An 18,065-nucleotide genomic window follows, 5' to 3' on the forward strand; every position below is an offset into this window, starting at 1 on the left:
TTATTGGAGCTGTCAGTGTGCAATTTCATACAGAGAAATTGCAGTTGTTGGCAGACAGGCAAATGGAGTGTCCTGCCACTAAGTCAAGGGATCAATACACTTTTTTGTTCCTGCAGCTGTGACTGTCGTGACTAAGTGAGCACAGCTTGATTTGCATGGAGTTATGGAGTCTTAGAGGGAACTGTGGACAACAGTTGGAGTTATATTCAAACTACTGCTATGCTGTAACATTTCACACAATGTTTCCCTAGTTCTAAAACCCTCACAGTTTGCAAAATAACACCTTAGCTACTTGTGTATGGCATATATTGCAATGTTGCACAAGCAGACGGGTGTAAACATTCTGCCTTTATATAGCAGTATGTAATCCTCATAAGGGCCTGTGTCCACTGACAGTGTTTGTTGGGGCTTGCAGTGCCAACAAACTCAAATTCAGAATGCTTCTCCCAGGTGGATACTGTAAACAAGGTTGCAAAAGCTGACTTAAACATCCTGCCTTATAGTAGCAGGAATTAAAAGCCATAAGGGCCTGTGTCCACTGACAGCGCTTCTTTGGGACTTACAGTACCCACAACCTCAAATTCAGAGCGCTTCTCATCTGTGAGTACTGTTACAAGGTTACAAAAGCTGACTTAAACATCCTGCCTTATAGTAGCAGGATTTAAAAGCCATAAGGGCCTGTGTCCACTCACCTAGTTTTTGGGACTAACAGTACCCACAACCTCAAATTCAGAGCGCTTCTCACTTGTGAGTACTGTTATACAAGGTTACCAAAGCCGACGTATAAATCTTACCTTATAATAGCAGAATTTTAAAGTCATATAAGGGCCTGTGTCCACTGACAGAAATTTGGGGGGCTTGCAGTGCCCACAACCTAAAATTCTGAACGCCTCATGTATGAATACAGTAACAAGGTTACAAAAGTCAATATAACATCCTGCCTTACTAAGCAGATTTTAAAAGCCAAAAGGGCCTGTGTCCACTGAGTGTTTTTTAGGGCTTGCAGTGCTCACAACCTCAGAGTGCCTCTCATCAATGAAAACTCTTACAGGGTTGCAAAAGTTGAGGTTAACATCCTTCATTATAAAAGCAGATTTTAAAAGCCATAAGGGCCTGTGTCCACTGACTGCATTTTTGGGACTTGAGGTGTCCACAACCTAAAATTCAGAACACTTCTCACCCCTGAATACTGTTACAAGGTTACAAAAGTTGACTAAGACATCCTGCCTTATAACATCAGATTTTAAAAGCTATAAGGGCCTGTGTACACTGACGGCGTTTTTTGGGGACTAACAGTTCCCACAGCCTCAAATTCAGTGCACTTCTCATTCGTGAATACTGTTACAAGTTTAAAAAAAGTCGACTTAAACATCCTGGCTTTTGCTAGCAGATTTCAGAATCCATAAGGGCTTGTGTCTACTGACAGAAATTTGGGGGGCTTGCAGTGCCCACAACCTAAAATTCTGAACGCCTCATGTATGAATACAGTAACAAGGTTACAAAAGTCAATATAACATCCTGCCTTATTAAGCAGATTTTAAAAGCCAAAAGGGCCTGTGTCCACTGAGTGTTTTTTAGGGCTTGCAGTGCTCACAACCTCAGAGTGCCTCTCATCAATGAAAACTCTTACAGGGTTGCAAAAGTTGAGGTTAACATCCTTCATTATAAAAGCAGATTTTAAAAGCCATAAGGGCCTGTGTCCACTGACTGCATTTTTGGGACTTGAGGTGTCCACAACCTAAAATTCAGAACACCTCTCACCCCTGAATACTGTTACAAGGTTACAAAAGTTGACTAAGACATCCTGCCTTATAACATCAGATTTTAAAAGCTATAAGGGCCTGTGTACACTGACGGCGTTTTTGGGGACTAACAGTTCCCACAGCCTCAAATTCAGTGCACTTCTCATTCGTGAATACTGTTACAAGTTTAAAAAAAGTCGACTTAAACATCCTGGCTTTTGCTAGCAGATTTCAAAATCCATAAGGGCCTGTGTCCACTGACAGTGTCTTTGATTTGCAAATGTCACCTGAAGATGGATTCAAGCTCATCAGAAAACTAAATCCAGATACAAGCTAACAAACTGTCTTCAACTTTCACTTAGGAGCAACAATCTGCCTTTAAATTGAAATTAAATAATGATTTTATATTCATCACAATAACATCTTTTGCAGTATCGCCCAGCTCTATCTTACAGTAAGTCATTTAATATTGTGTTTTAAGCTTATGGATGCTGTTTGCTGCCATGCTGTTGTCCCATTACTATCTGGATCCCTCTTTAAACCACTTATAAAGATGAATAATGAGGACAAAATCTAGGAATCCAGCCAGACTGATCCTTTAAGATAAATTGAATCAGATACCCAGACAGTTTATCAGAGCCACTGAGACCATAACACAATTCTGTGCCGAGCAAAGCTGCAGACAAACAATGAACCGAGACACTGTGTGTACTTTGCTGTCGTCCGATGAGATAGTATGCACACGGTATGTTAATGCTACCACATTGCTCTGCAGTGATTCATAACAGCGAGACTTTTTGAATCCTTTGTGGTGAATTAACAAAAAAGTGCATTAGCAGGCATTCATTATGCAAAGCAATGGCTCAGAAATAATGTGCAAAATTACTAGGACTCTGCAATCCATTATTGTCATTTATTTCCACAGTGGGTGAACAGAGGGAGGGAGAATTAGAATAGATTCAAGATGGAATAGGCCGGGCCTGTATTTAGCAGCCACATGGACACACACACACACACACACACACCTTTAAGCTGTCTTTCCATGAATGTCTTTAAAGCCACAACATGTCACTTTTATGCAAAAGAAGTGCTTCATTGTGGTGTGATCTGATGTGTGTGTGTGGATGTGTGTGTGTGTGTCTTCAATTGATTCAGCATTCACATTTGTTCGCTGTCATTCATTAGCAGAACCAGACTGCAGCTTCAACCTCCTGGAGGCAATGAGAGCTATTTAAAGAAATCAGAGCCACACCAAGTCTCTAAATGAAGACAGGGGCGAATGAGGGCGAGACAGTGGAGGGAGGGGAGAGGAGAGAGAGAGGGAGAGAGGGGGAGAACAGGAGTGAAAATGACAAGGCAGGCAGAGGAGGAAATTAAGGAATGGGAAGAGAGAGGAGACGAGTGGTGAGCTGCAGAATGCTGTACAGACAAAAAAGGTGCACGGGGTCACGGAGGGGGGGGGATGGAAATTGGGAGAGATGGGAGGCGAGGTGAGCAAGCGGGGTACGAAGCAGAGGAGGGGAGTAAACAAGTCTTACTTTGAACTTTAGGCAGAGGTACGTGAAGGAGAAATGGATTGAGAGGGGGCAGAAAATGGAATTCGGATAAAGAGGCAGGATCAAGAGAAGAGGTGCAAAATGATGAGTATTGATTCATGAGGGGATGTTCAATGCAGCAAGAACAATTTCTTTTTTGGCAGACGATTTAAAAATGAGTTTCCTTATATTGATGGTGGAGGAAAATGTTTAAAAAGTGCAACTTGGGAATAAAGTGTTAAATCTTAGACATGAGTTATGGAAGGTGAAGAAATAAACTGCAATGATTAAATGAGGGACGAGAGTGAGCAGGTTTTTATAACATTATTATTATTATTATTATTATTATTATTATTATTATTATTATTATTATTATTATTATTACTACTGACATCATCATTATAATGATTATTATTACATCATTATTATTATATTACTATCATCATTATTTTGTTTATTTTTTCTCATTATTATTATTATTATTATTATTATTATTATTAATATTTGGTTGTTATGATTACAATTATTATTTTCATTATTATTATTATTATCATTATTATTGTTCTCATTATTACTATTTAATTATTATTTTTATTATTAAGATTATGACTACTATCATTTTATTATTCTAATAGCAATTATTATAATATTATTATCAATAATATTATTATCATTATTGTTATTATTATTATTACTATTATTATTATTATTATTATTATTATTATTATTATTATTATCATTATTATGACTACATTAGTATTATGTTCATTAATATTATTGCTATCATTATTATCATTATTGTTATTTGTATTATTATTTGTATTGTCATTATTATTATTATTATCATTATTATCATTATATTATTATTTATATCATTATTGTTATCAATAATATTATTATTATCATTATCATCATTATTATTATTATTATTGTTATTATTATTATCATTATTATGACTACCATTATTATTATGTTCATTAATATTATTGTTATCATTTTTATCATTATCATAATTTTTATTGTCATTTTTATTATTATTTGTATTGTCATTATTATTATCATTATATCATTATTACTATCATTATCATTATTACAACTATTAATATTATTTTTATTATTATTATAATTATTCTTATTATTTTTGTTATTATTTTCATTATTTTGTTTCTTTTTTCTCATTAATTTTATTATTGCTATTTTTATTATCATCATCATTATTATTATCTTAATTATTTTTAGCATTATCATTATTATCATTTATATTATTATCATCATCACTAAAATCTTATATTATTATCATCACTCTTATTTTTGTTAATATTGTTGTTATCAATATTAAATCTTGCTTTAAACAACATGGAGGATACATTTAATATTTATGTATTGTTTTTTTTACCTTGGAGAAACAAGTGAGGTATATTAAAACCTGGCTGAGTCCTGGGACTTAAATTCTTTAAAGCTCTTTCACCATACGACGTACGTTTACAACTTCACACCCAATCAGGAGTAGCTTAAGATTTCAAGTGAAAATGTTAAATTTGACAAAAATTGAAATTAACATTTAACAAAATTTAAATTTTAAACTGTATTCCAACTCTAAGAAGGCTGATAAGAACAACTCACGGCCATGACCCCTTGCTGCATGTCTTCCCCCGCTCTCCACAGCCCACATGTCCCGTCTCTCTTCAGCTGTCCTCTCTAATAAGTGAAGAAATGCCCCAAAAATTACTTTAAAAAGGACTCTGCTTTTATTTCAGTGACTTCTGGGTAATTAAATCAAATGGTCTGTTGAAGCCTGAACCCCAAGTGGGCCGACTGGAAGTCAGCAGAAAGTCAGCCTGAGACTTCTGGAAGACCTGATGGATTGTGGGTTTTGACAGCCCTTAGCACTCACAGACTTAACAGTGAACGTGTCTCCAGAGTGGCAAAGTTTTCCAGAGCAGTGAAGTATGCACATTTGGTCTGGGCCTCATAGTTACATGGGCTACGTTGAAACACCATTGAATAAATTGGGACCCCCCCAAAAAAGTCTAGGGCCTGATTTTCACATCTGTCAAATCTCCTCAAATATGCAACTTTGAAACAAAACACAGCTTTGTGATTGGTCCACTGGGCAACATATCCAGTATCGAAGGAGATGTCACTGAAAAGCTAAGTCATAACCAGAACAACTATTCAACTCATTCCAAAGAGAGCAGGAAAGTTGGTTTAATTTTTTGGGTTTAGTGTAGTAGCATGCTAACTAATTTGAATTCAACACAATACACAGTTGAGGCTAAAGTGGATGTAAACATGTCTAGGCATTTTATATTCTATATATCTTTAAAGATGTCATTAAAGGACACTGTAATCTGTTATTTTATTTCCCAGCAATCTGTATGTTTTGAATTTTTTAAATATGAGACTCTCAAAATGTTGCTATTTTTTTGAAAAAAATACTACTTTTTTCCTCAAACACTTGCGACTTAATATCTCACATATTAAATTTTTTTTACTCACAATATTGCTACTTTTTTCAAAAAAACTTCCTCAATTTTACAACTCTACAAATGTAAAGTTTGCTACTTTTTCAGCACAAATTGCATCTTTAACATTTTACAAGTTTGCTACTTTATAACTGTACGGATTGCTACTTTTTCTTGAAATTTTATAATTTTACAAATTGTCTACTTAATTCAAACAAATAAAAAAAAAATCTCACAAATTTGCCACTTTTCTCGAAAATGTGCAAATTTGAAATTCTACAGATTAGCTACTTCTTAACTTCCCCAATTTGTGATATTTTCTTGCAAATGCACCACTTTAATTTCAACAAATAAAAAAAAAAATCTCACAATTTTGGCACTTTTTCCAAAAATGTGCTTCTTTATTTCACACAATTTTACAACACTATAAATGTAAAAAAATGCTACTTTTTCCTCAAAAATTTGCAACTTTAAAATTTTGCTACTTAAATATTTGTTTTTTTTTCTCTGGAATGTGCTATTTTATTTCTGACAAATTTACCCCTTTTCTCATAATTTTTTTTTTTTAATTTGCTTTATTTCTTACAATTTTGAGACTTTATGAATGCATAAATCTGCCACTTTTAGCACACAAATTGCCATAATTTCTTTTTTTTTTAACTTTAAAATTTTCAAAATGTTCAACTTTTAACTTCACAAATTTGTCAATTTATTCTTAGTAATGTATGACTTTAATTTCAGAATACTACTCTTTTCCCTTACTGCGTTTTTTTAAAAACATGCCTTTGTACTTTGAAAGTTAAGAGGCCATAACTAGATCATGAACATAACCACTGAATTCTTCATTTGCTGTATTAGCATGCTATCACTTGCTGATTTGCATTATACAGACACCACATTTGAAGCAGATGGGGGCGTTTATGTTTCATAGGCATTTCAAGAGCTATATCTTTTAACAGGCGGTGAAGCTGAGGGTTATGGTGAAGAGGTAAATTGTACAATAATGGCCGAAAGAACCTGAATGTGTGCAATTCCATGATAGTTCATTTAATACTTAAAGGCATGTATTGACATTTCACTCCAAAGCACTAATGTGATACTAATGGTCCTGCTACAAATTCCACGAGTGCTTTAATAAAATGGTCAGGCTGAAAGCAAATATATAGTTCCACCAACTTATAAGACAGAAATAATAACAGTCTCATTGTGTCCAATCAGTCCAGAGATGCCATTTCATTATGGAACCAAGTAAGAGTGCAATATCTTTTTCTCTATGCCACTAGCATGGGTACAAACCCAAAAACATCAACTTATGTTTCCCCAATTTTTATGTGTTTAATGAGAAAACTTGCCTCAGAGTGGTTCAAAGCATTCAAGCTTGTTAGAGATAGCACCTTTGAAGCATAACCCAAAGCACAATATGAAATTTGGCTTGTTGTGCTTTGTGGCAACACTCCCCTGTTTGTTTGCTGTTGTCAGAAACGCTGTTTCACGACTAATGCAGCCTTTGTCAGCAACAAACGAAACCCCAAGCTAGAGAAAAATTGGGTCTTCTTCTTTTTTTTTTTTCTGTTTGAACTAAAGCTGCAATTAAGCCATGTCTGCTTCTTATTAAAGAGGATTCAAATGATGGTGTGCCTCACTGCCCACAGATATAATGTGATTCCACTGGCTTCATTTTACCAGCAGGATGAGAAATTGTCCCCAGTATCTGCATTCCAAAGAAAAGTTGGAAGAAAGTCTTTAGTTTTATGATTAATCACGGGAGGAGGGAGGGAACTGGAGCCGTGATACGCTCCCCTTAACTCTTCAGATATGTAAATAATACTTGCTCAGCCTGTCTTTTTGATTCCATCTGCTAAATTATGTGATTTCATTCTACCACAAGGCAAAAAAGAGGAACTACCAGTCCCACATACTTCAGAGAGTTGGTGATTTAACTTGTTGAAAATGTGCAACCCTTTCAAATTTCTTGGTGTTCATGAAGTTAGAGGAAAACTTTTGAGCGTTGACCTCAAAAGCTAACTTTGAATCCAAACTTTAAGCTAACCAAGTTGTTTTCAAGGTCAAGCATAACCACAGTTCTGAGCACAATCTCCAACTACAGCGCCATCTAGTTGAGCAGTCGCAAAACCAACACCGATATTAACTAGAACATGGTTTCAACACTTATTTGCAGATGATCAGCAGGCTTACCTTGGCTTCACACTGGAATCGTGTTGGCTGTCCAAAGGTTGCAAAACTGCCGTGCACAGATCTTGGCCTAAAGGGAATAAGAATGTAAAGTTAAGAGCTGTGTTCTGCCACAAGCATGAATAACAGTATGGTAACGATTCTAGAAAACCATAAAAATAAAAGCTTCATGTATTTTATGGTGTCTGTGTGTAAATGAACCCCCCATACTTGATGAGATCAACCCTCGACATGAGGTTACACAAGGGAGAGCACACCTCCCCTCTCTTTCATGTGCATACCTGTAAAGTCAAGGCAGGACCACTCATCAAAATAAATATTTGCCTGCAATAAGTTATATTTGGTGGTATAGCTCTGTTTAAGGGGCTCCCTACCCTTGCAGGTGCCTACATGAAACACCAACGCCTGAGGTAGGAAGAGCACACTTCCTGTCTCTTTCATCTGCATACATGAAAAGACAAGGCAGGACCACTCTCATCAAAATAGTTAATTATATTCATGCCATAAGTAATATTTGGTGGTATAGCCCTGTTTTGGGGTCTCACTATCCTTCCATGGGCCTACGTGGAATGCCAAAGCCTGAGGTAGGGAGAGCACATTTCATCTCTCTTTCATGACCATACATTAAAAGCCAAAGCAGGACCAGTCTCATCAAAATAATAAATTATTTGCATGTAGTAAGTTATATTTAGCAGTATGGCTCTGTTTTGGGAGTCTGTCAGGTTCAAAGACACATCTATCAACAAAGAATCAAACAAGAGACATCAGTTAGCATGTAAGATACTTGCAAGGAGAGCAAGAGAAGGTTTACACTCTTCCCTAAACTCCGATCCTTCTCTTGCAAACCTTTCTTTTTATTGGAATAGGAACGCCCTAGTTACAATAGTGGCGAGTAAGCATAAAGGGAGGGGTTTTGAGGCTTCTCACACACACACTAACATTGCTTAGTCATTACTATATGTGTATGTGTTGTGCAGGTACGGTCCATCACGGGGCACACTGCCCTCCTTCATTTGACTCGTCCTTGGATACTCCTGCTTAAACTCAAACTTCAAAGAACATGAAGTAGATTATACAGCATAGTTATGAAAAACATGATTATCCAGAACAGTTCAAACTGGTTTCATCTGCAAATGAACTTCTCCTTATAAAAACATTTCAGACAGTATGAGAAAGACAGTATGATTAAAACAGTATGATTTAGACAGTATGATAATCCTATATACAGAGTGGACAATTATTCTAACAGAGTCCCCTGCCTTTTCATGTGCGTATGTGGAACACCAAAGCCTGAGGTAGGGAGAGCACACTTCCCGTGTCTTTTATCTGCATTCATAAAAAGCTATGGCAGGACCACTCTCATCAAAATGATTATTTGTTTGCATGCCATAAGTTATACTTGGTGGTATAGCCCTGTTTTGGGGGCTCACTACCCTTCCATGGGCCTATGTGGAATGCCAAAGCCTGAGGTAGGGAGAGCACATTTCATCTCTCTTTCATGACCATACATTAAAAGCCAAAGCAGGACCAGTCTCATCAAAATAAGAAATTATTTGCATGTAATAAGTTATATTTGGTGGTATAGATTTCTTTAAGGGGCTCTCTGCCCTTCCATGTGACTACATTGAATGCTAAAGTCTAAAGTGGGGCGTGCACACTTCCTCTCTATTTAATCTGCACACATGAGAAGTCAGGTAGGACCATTCTCATCGAAATAATTAATTATCCACAAGTTATTTTTGGTGGTACGACTCTGTTTTGGTGGCTCCCTGCCCTTCCAGCTGCATGCGTGAAACACCAAAGCCCGAGGTGGGGAGAGCACACTTCCTCTCTCTTTCATCTGCAAACGTGAAAAGCCAAGGCAGGACCACTCTCATCAAAATAATTAACTATCGAGTTGTATTTAGCAATGTGGCTCTGTTTTGGGAGCTCCCTGCCATTCCAGGTGCCTATGTGAAACACCAGAGCCTGAGGTAGGGAGAGCACAACTCCCCTCTCTGTCATGTGCATATATGAAAAGCCAAGGCATGAGTACTCTCATCAGAATAATGAATCACTTGCATGCAAAAAGTTAGATTTGGTGGTATAGCTCTGTTTTGGGGGTTCCCTGGCAGGGAGAGCAACAGCAAGGACCCCCAGGGATACAGAGCAGAGCGGGCATCAGTTGCAATGGAAATGAAAATGGTAAATCAGACACAGCATAAAGAGAGGTGCTTGGGTGGAGAAGGCGGGGAGAGCAGCAGCAAAGACCAATTGATTAGACCAAGAGTGGGGATTTGAATTATTTATCCATGGCTTTAAAAGCACACTATATAATCCAGATGAAGTGTGTATTAAACTACACAGTGATGGAAATTCACCCTAAAAGTCAGTGAGATCTGTGATACCCACATACGCAAGCTTCATGTTTGAAAAGATCAACACTAGAATAGTTTTACGGCTGCTCACTGTGAGAGAGAAAAGAAGTAATTAAATTCAAATATCTGATTCAACAAAGGCTGCACTTGGTAAAGGTGGAGTGAAATAGTAATAAAGTGAATTTTAATAAAAAATTAAGGACATAATGATTAAATCGGTGGTGTTCAGGGTGTGTAAATTTGTACAAGGTAACCCCAGTGAGAAGTTCTTCTTTTGAAAGTTGTCAGATTGGTTGATCAAGTGAGGAATGTCTGTCAAAGATGACAATCTGAGATGAAATGACAAAAAACAACACAGTTCAATTGAGGATACATCAGCAGAGAGACAAGAAAAAGTAATCAGAGGGTTAAGAGATGGAGACAAACAAGCCAAGGAAAGGAGAAGTTAAAACTCAGAGTCGAGGAAACACAATCAATGCAACAACAGGCGGGTCAGGGGATGACCCCGTCCTGGGAGCACACCTTTAAATGAGGAGGGGAATTGGAGTTAAGTGTCAGGAAAGAAAGAAAAACAAGCACAAACAAGAGTCTGGAGTCGCCCCTGAAGAGGAAGATGACTGCTTGGTGTATTTACAGTGTACAATATGATTTAGTGGACAGGGGCTTGTGTGTTTCCATACCATAGTAACAGTAGCTAAACCTGCTCTGTTAAATTACACATAATACAATGTAATTATGTCGCCTCCAATAGCCATCCAAGGTAAGATAGCTGGAGCAGGAAAAGGAGTTGCAAGATCACAAACAAACTGAGGCGGGCAGAGCATCAACGTTAAGACTCCAAGCACAGAAAATCAATAAACAGAGGGAGGGTTTGGGGATTAGTAAAGAGCCACTGACACAGTCCTGGGAGGAAACCGTTGAATAATTAGGGAAATTGGAGTAAAGGTGCAAATTAGAAGAAAGAAAAAAAAAAAGAAGTTTGCAAAGTTTCCCAAACAAGGAAGGAAGGGAGGAGGGAAGGTGGGGTGGGTCACAGTGTAGGAAGCAGAGGAGATGGGTTTTCAACAGTCTCCACAGATCGATAGACTCTAGAAGTGTGGGCCAGCTTTGGTGGGATTCCGCTGAGGCGAAGGGTTAGGGGTAAAGCACTTCAAGTGAAGAGTGCTTTTGTAACATGTTTGCAGTCTGGCTAGCAACATGAGCAGTGTTTAGATGTATTAAAGCTTCATTTGTATGCAGTCTAGTTTGTTAAGATTAGTAACTGGTAAAAGGTTCAAGAAAGGCATCATGTGTGGTCACCTTCTACATAGACTGTTTGCCTACTTGTAACCAGAACCTGCTCAAATGTGATTGGTCAATATTAACATCAAAGATTTGTTTTTAAATTTTTAACTCTTCTTCTCATAAATGTTCAACTTTTATCTAAAATAGTGGCTTTATACTTTCTCAAAATTTACCTCAAAATTGTGCTACTTTTTGTTCCATTTTTCTTTAAATTTGCATTAATTTCTCCACAAATTGAAGCAGTTTTTCCTCACAAAGTTCCTCCTTTTCCCTCAGAAATGTGCTAATTTTTGTATCAAAAAATGCTAATTTTTCTGACAAATTTGCCACTGTTTTTCTCTGAAATGTACAATGTAATTCTCAAACTTTCAACTTTTTTTATCAATCATTTTCATCTTTTTTTTGTCACAAATTAACAACTTTAAAAAAAAAAAATTCAACTGTTTTCTCACAAATTTGCAACTATATAATATCTCAAATTTGCTACCTTTTGTTTCAAAGAGGTTCTTCAATTCTCTTACCATTTTGAGAGTTTTCCCCACATATTAAAACTGATATTTTCACAAAGTTGCTTTTTTTTTTCTCACAATTTAACAACTTTATTCTCAAATTTGCTTGTCTTCTCAAAAATGTTCAACTTTGTAATCTCAAAAACGTGCTACCTTTTCCTCAAAAATGTACAACTATTATTTGAATTAGCAACTTAAGGTTTTGTCCAAATTTACCCTAAAAATATTGCTACTATTTGGTTCAAAGATTTGCTATTTCCTTATAAATTTTTGTTATTTTCTCCACAAATTTGAATAGTTTTTCTCCCAAATGTAAGACTTTATTCTCAAATGTTCAACTTTATTATCACAAATTTGCAACTTTATAATATATCAAATTTGCTACCTTTCCTGACCAAATTTTCTACTTTTTGTTTCAAAGAGTTGCTTCTATTTTCTTACCAATTTGAGAGTTTTCCCCACAAATTAAAAAATATTTTCTCAAAATTGCTTTTTTTCCCTCACAACTTAACAACTTTATTCTCAAGTTTGCTAAAGTTTTCTCACAAATGTTCAACTTTGTAATCTCAAAAATGTGCTACCTTTTCCTCAAAAATGTACAACTATTATTTGAATTAGCAACTTAAGGGTTTGTCCAAATTTACCCTAAAAAATGTGCTACTAGTTGTTTCAAAGATTTGCTATTTTCTTATAAATTTGCATTATTATCTCCACAAATTTGAATAGTTTTTCTCACAAATGTAAGACTTTATTCTCAAATTTTCAACTTTATTATCACAAATTTGCAACTTTATAATATATCAAATTTGCTACTTTTCCTGAACATTTTTTTCTACTTTTTCTTTCAAAGAGTTGCTTCTATTTTCTTACAAATTTGAGGTTTTCCCCAAAAATTGAAACTGATTTTCTCACAAAGTTGCTGTTTTTTCTCACAATTTAACAACTTTATTCTCAAATTTGCTTGTCTTCTCACAAATGTTCAACTTTGTAATCTCAAAAATGTGCTACCTTTTCCTCAAAAATGTACAACTATTATTTGAATTAGCAACTTAAGGGTTTGTCCAAATTTACCCTAAAGAATGTGCTACTATTTGTTTCAAAGATTTGCTATTTTCTTATAAATTTTCATTATCTCCACAAATTTGAATAGTTTTTCTCAAAATTTGCTACTTGTTGTTTCAAACAATTGCTACTTTTTCTCACAAATCTTAAACTTTATCCCAAATTTGCATCCAAATTTTTTTTTTTAACTTTTTTAATCACAAATTTTCAACCTTTAAAAAAATAAAATAAAATTATACAACTTTTTTCTCAATTATTTTTACTGTTTCCTCACAAATGTAAGACTTAATAATATCTTACATTTTCTACCTATCCCTTACAAATTTCCTACTTTATTTTTCAAAGATTTTCTACCATTTACTTACAAATTTCTTGCAAAAAAAAGTAGCTGTTTTTCCTTATAATTTAACAGCTTTATTCTCAAATTTGCTAAAGCTTTCTCACAAATGTGCACCTTTGCAATCTCACAAATTTGCTACCTTTTCCTCACAAATTTGGGACCTTGATCTTGGAACAGTATTTCTCTCCTCCACCTATTTCTTTCTTTTTCCTTTTACAGTGGCCTTACAAGCTGTTGTAAGAATGCGTGAAGGCTTGAAATGTTAAATATAGAGTTATTTTAAAGAGGTGATCCACCTTAGAAACAGGTATCAGGTGTCAAACTTATAATAAATGTGATGATATCTCTTTGTTATGGTTCTTTATCTGAGATTAGTCATGCCTGCAGAGATGGAATCTGTCAGAAGAACATGTGTGAACATTTCTTACACTGCTACCACTTTTTTATGCAGCATCTGAAACTAGAGATTGTGTTACCAACACTTTTTGCAAGCCCCATGCCAGTTTTGCCAAAATGAGGAGGATATTTGCATCTCTTTTGATTTGGTCAGTCCAGAGCACATATCAAATATAGTTCTGCTTGGAACAGATAGGGCAACAACATCTTTATTCAGAGAGTAAATGAATTTCAAACCCGTGTGGCCCCAGAGTGCAGCAGTGCAGCTACACTGAATGCAAAGGCCTCTTTTCAGCCGCTAATTGAAAGGCTCAAATGCTATTCTCAGCCATTCCACTGCACTTGAAGTCACACAAAGCCTTGTTATAACATAATTAATACACATTGGAGGCATCATTAGGAGTTTAATTTCATCCATCTGCCTGCTGGTGATTGCATAGAGCAGCCTTTGGAATAATGAACATTTTGAGTGAATTAGATACATAATACTTTGATAATATTGTCCCCCCATTTTCACTTATTAGCATATCTTACAATGCCATTAAACACATTGCGAGATAAAGCTGAACGGAAGTTTGGAGTTCTCCTTGGAATATGATGAGAAGAGCTAAAGGGGGAGATCCAAAGAGGACACACACAAACACAACCTTCAACAAACCAACAATCCCCTGGAAACAAGTGGCAGTAATAGGACAGGATACGAGGATTACAGGGACAATCTTGAAGGGTTTTTATTTTAAAACGGCACTCATGGGGCCGGCCAACTGAGAGTTAGAAAGGGATTATGGGAGTCCACTGGATTTGTCCAAAAAGGATTACTCACTCAGGGGGTTACAGTGACACTGTTGACAATGGTTTGGGCTTCTGGCTGTATTTGTTCTTTCAGTATTTTAAACGTAGTATCTTTTTATATCCCATGTCATTTAGTAAACGCACACCTTTCATTTTCACGGCTTCAAATCTCTTCTAAACCTTTAAACACACATTCTCCTGACGTATATTTTTCTACATTATGCTATTCTAAGCAACTCATGACATGGACTTTAATACCTCAAGCCTTATGTCTTCTAGTGATGTGTCGTGATCAAAAGTTGAGCTGGTGGCAGGTCAAGGCCTCAGTCTTTCCACGTCTGGTGAAGGTGATGGAGGGGAGGCTGTGTATCGTGGCTACATCTGTTCCTTCAGAGAGAGTCTTCTAGAAGACCGGGCAAATACTCACTGAGAGGAGAAACCGGATCAGCCCATCCAAACTGAGGCATCTGATTGGTCTCAATGCAAACCTGCACTGAGGACATTAATGATGTTTGATTGAGTTTGGTTCTGGTTCTGTTTGCTTGAGTTTGGCTCTGGTTCTGTTTTCTTGAGTTGGTTCTGGTTCTGTTTGCTTGAGTTTGGTTCTGGTTCTGATTGGTTTTGGTTCTGTTTGCTTGAGTTTGGTTTTGGTTCTGTTTGCTTAAGTTTGGTTTTGGTTCTGTTTGCTTGAGTTTGGTTCTGGTTCTGTTTGCTTGAGTTTTGGTCTGGTTCTATTGAGTTTTGTTCTGGTTCTGTTTGCTTGAGTTTGGTTCTGGTTCTATTGACTTTGGTAATGGTTCTGTTTGCTTGAGTTTGGTTCTGGTTCTATTATCTTGAGTTTGGTTCTGGTTCTGTTTGATTTAGTTGGATTCTGCTTCTGTTTGCTTGAGTTTGGTTCTGGTTCTATTTGCTTGAGTTTGGTTCTTGTTCTGTTTGCTTGAGTTTAATTCTGGTTCTGTTTGCTTGAGTTTAGTTCTGGTTCTACTATCTTGAGTCTGGTTCTGGTTCTATTATCTTGAGTTTGGTTCTGGTTCTGTTTGCTTGAGTTTGGTTCTGGTTCTGTTTGCTTGAGTTTGGTTCTGGTTCTGTTTGCTTGAGCTTGGTTCTGGTTCTATTTGCTTTAGTTTGGTTCTGGTTCTGTTTGCTTGAATTTGGTTCTGGTTCTGTTTGCTTGAATTTGGTTCTGGTTCTGTTTGCATGAATTTGGTTCTGGTTCTGTTTGCTTGAGTTTGGTTCTGGTTCTGTTTGCTTGAGTTTAGTTCTGGTTCTGTTTGCTTGAGTTTGGTTCTGGTTCTGTTTGCTTGAATTTGGTTCTGTTCTGGTTGCTTGAGTTTGATTCTGGTTCTGTTTGCTTGAGTTTGTTTCTGGGTCTTATCTGTGGATATGTTTGCAGTTTTTTGTAAATTTTTGCAACAAAAAAGTTTGATTAAAGTACTAAACAAAAGTAAGAGTGGTTTTGTAATAGAATAAATACACAAAATTAGTTAATTATAAGGCTTCTCATAAAAACCCTGGACGTAAAAGGGTTTTCAAGATCCTAAATTAAGAGCCGTTCGGAAGTCAGAAGAGCCGGCTCTTCTTTGGGAGCAGAGTCAAAAGAGCCTGCTCTCTGAAAAGAGTTGAACTTCCCATCACTAATGTCTTCAGTTGCAGACTGCACATAGGAGATATTGAACAAGAGCCTATTTAAAGCTCCTGTAGGGAGTTTTAGCTCATAATGAAACATTGAACTTACTGTTGATGTCTTTCTAAGACCTTAAAAAACCAAGTGTGTTAGTGTGAACACGAACTTATGTTTATATTTAACATTTATGTCAAACAAAATCAGTGCAGTCACCGCCAAGCTAATATGCATGGCAGCAATTATGAAGTTAAGACCAAGCATGTAGAAATCTTCATCACATCAATAACCAAACACCTGTGTGCTTCCATCTCGCTGCATTCTGACTCCTAACGAGTCTTCTTGTCATATGTTCCACCGTTACTTAAACCATACCCTGCAGCCACTCGCTGGCTCACATCCTGCTTCATCCCAGCTGCTGGCTCTGACATCTGGCTCTACCAGGTGCTTCCCCCTCCTCACCTGGCTTTTAATTTACACATACACTGAAATCCAATTCATTTCTTCACATGACAAATGATATAACATCTACATACATGAATCGAATATGTTTCTTATTACTCCACTGTCTCACAAGTATGCAAACTGATGATTTTAGTTTCAGCAAAGCAGCCGCATGCAACCTTGACATCCCCCAAAACTAACCCAGGCAATTAGTTTATCCTCAGTACTCCATTCAGAGATCCACTAATGCTGCCTTTTCTTGTTTTCAGTCTGTTCCATTGAGGTATGAAGCCCATTAGTGCAGCTTGAAAATGTCTAAACATTGTACTCACAAAATGACAAGCTCTTATCTGATATTTTCCTTTGTGCCCATGCTTTTATTGTGAAGCAGGAGGTCAGTAAATATGAATGTGGCACAAAGGGAGTAAACCGAAAGAGAACAGCGAGAGGGAATTAAACTGGATCGACTATGTGTATCGTTTCATGTTAATTCCTAGTGTTTATGAGGTTATCTGAAATAACACGAACGATAACTTCACCACTTACCGATATATTCTTCAAAGTAGAGAGCGTATTCAGTAAGAGATGATGCATAGTGGGTGGTTTTGTGAACGGAAGCCCCAACAAGGAAAAAAGGGCCTTACACCAAGGAGTTCCTATCCTGTTCGTGACGCCAATACTTGCTTGGGGAAGGACTTAAAATAAACTAAGCATGTTCACCAAAGGTAATCATGTCGGCATGAACTTCTTTCGTTTTAACACTATCCTATGCTATAGCAGACTGTCTCTGAAGTTTTGACCAATCAGAATCAAGTATTTAACACAACCTTGTATTAAAATGCTGCATTCATGTGCTCCTTGGATGGTCCCATTTTTAGAGTTGGGAAGTCGTCATTCTGACTTTGGTGTGTTCATGTGATGTCAATTGGGAAAGTTGGGTTTGACTACACCAAAAAATTTACAATTTTTTTCTCAGATTTTCTACTCTTTTCTCAAAAATGTCCACCTTTCCCTAACAAATGTTCTACTTCTTCTTTCAAAGTTTTTCTACTATTTTCCCACCAATTTTAGAGCTTTCCCCACGTCAGCACAGTAATTAAATGGTATTTTCAATCTTAACTGGGTGTTAATCCAACATATCCACAACTCTACCAGAAATATTTTAGACATTGCAAGATATCAGACAGACTTTTTTTAACTTTTCCAACTAAATTTGCAGAACATTTTCTTCTAGAACACCACCTGGGGTTTCCTTGAGTGTTTCAATTTGAGTTTGCTGCCTGTTCTTAGTTTCATGCTGTACAAAAGAATACAAATCAGAAGCT

The 18,065-nt window shown here is 36.5% G+C and overlaps 1 protein-coding gene across 1 annotated transcript in view; it reads right to left on the minus strand.

Annotated features, from left to right (window-relative positions):
* Window positions 1–18,065, minus strand: part of LOC117808084 (protein unc-80 homolog) — a 229,210-nt gene that overhangs the window by 145,088 nt on the left and 66,057 nt on the right. Inside the window, exon 4 of the mRNA XM_034677555.1 lies at window positions 7,939–8,005. The gene's annotated coding sequence lies outside the window, so the exon portion shown is untranslated. The remainder of the gene's footprint in view (window positions 1–7,938; window positions 8,006–18,065) is intronic.

Source organism: Notolabrus celidotus, chromosome 24, assembly GCF_009762535.1.
Source record: "Notolabrus celidotus isolate fNotCel1 chromosome 24, fNotCel1.pri, whole genome shotgun sequence".
Lineage (NCBI taxonomy): Eukaryota > Metazoa > Chordata > Actinopteri > Labriformes > Labridae > Notolabrus > Notolabrus celidotus.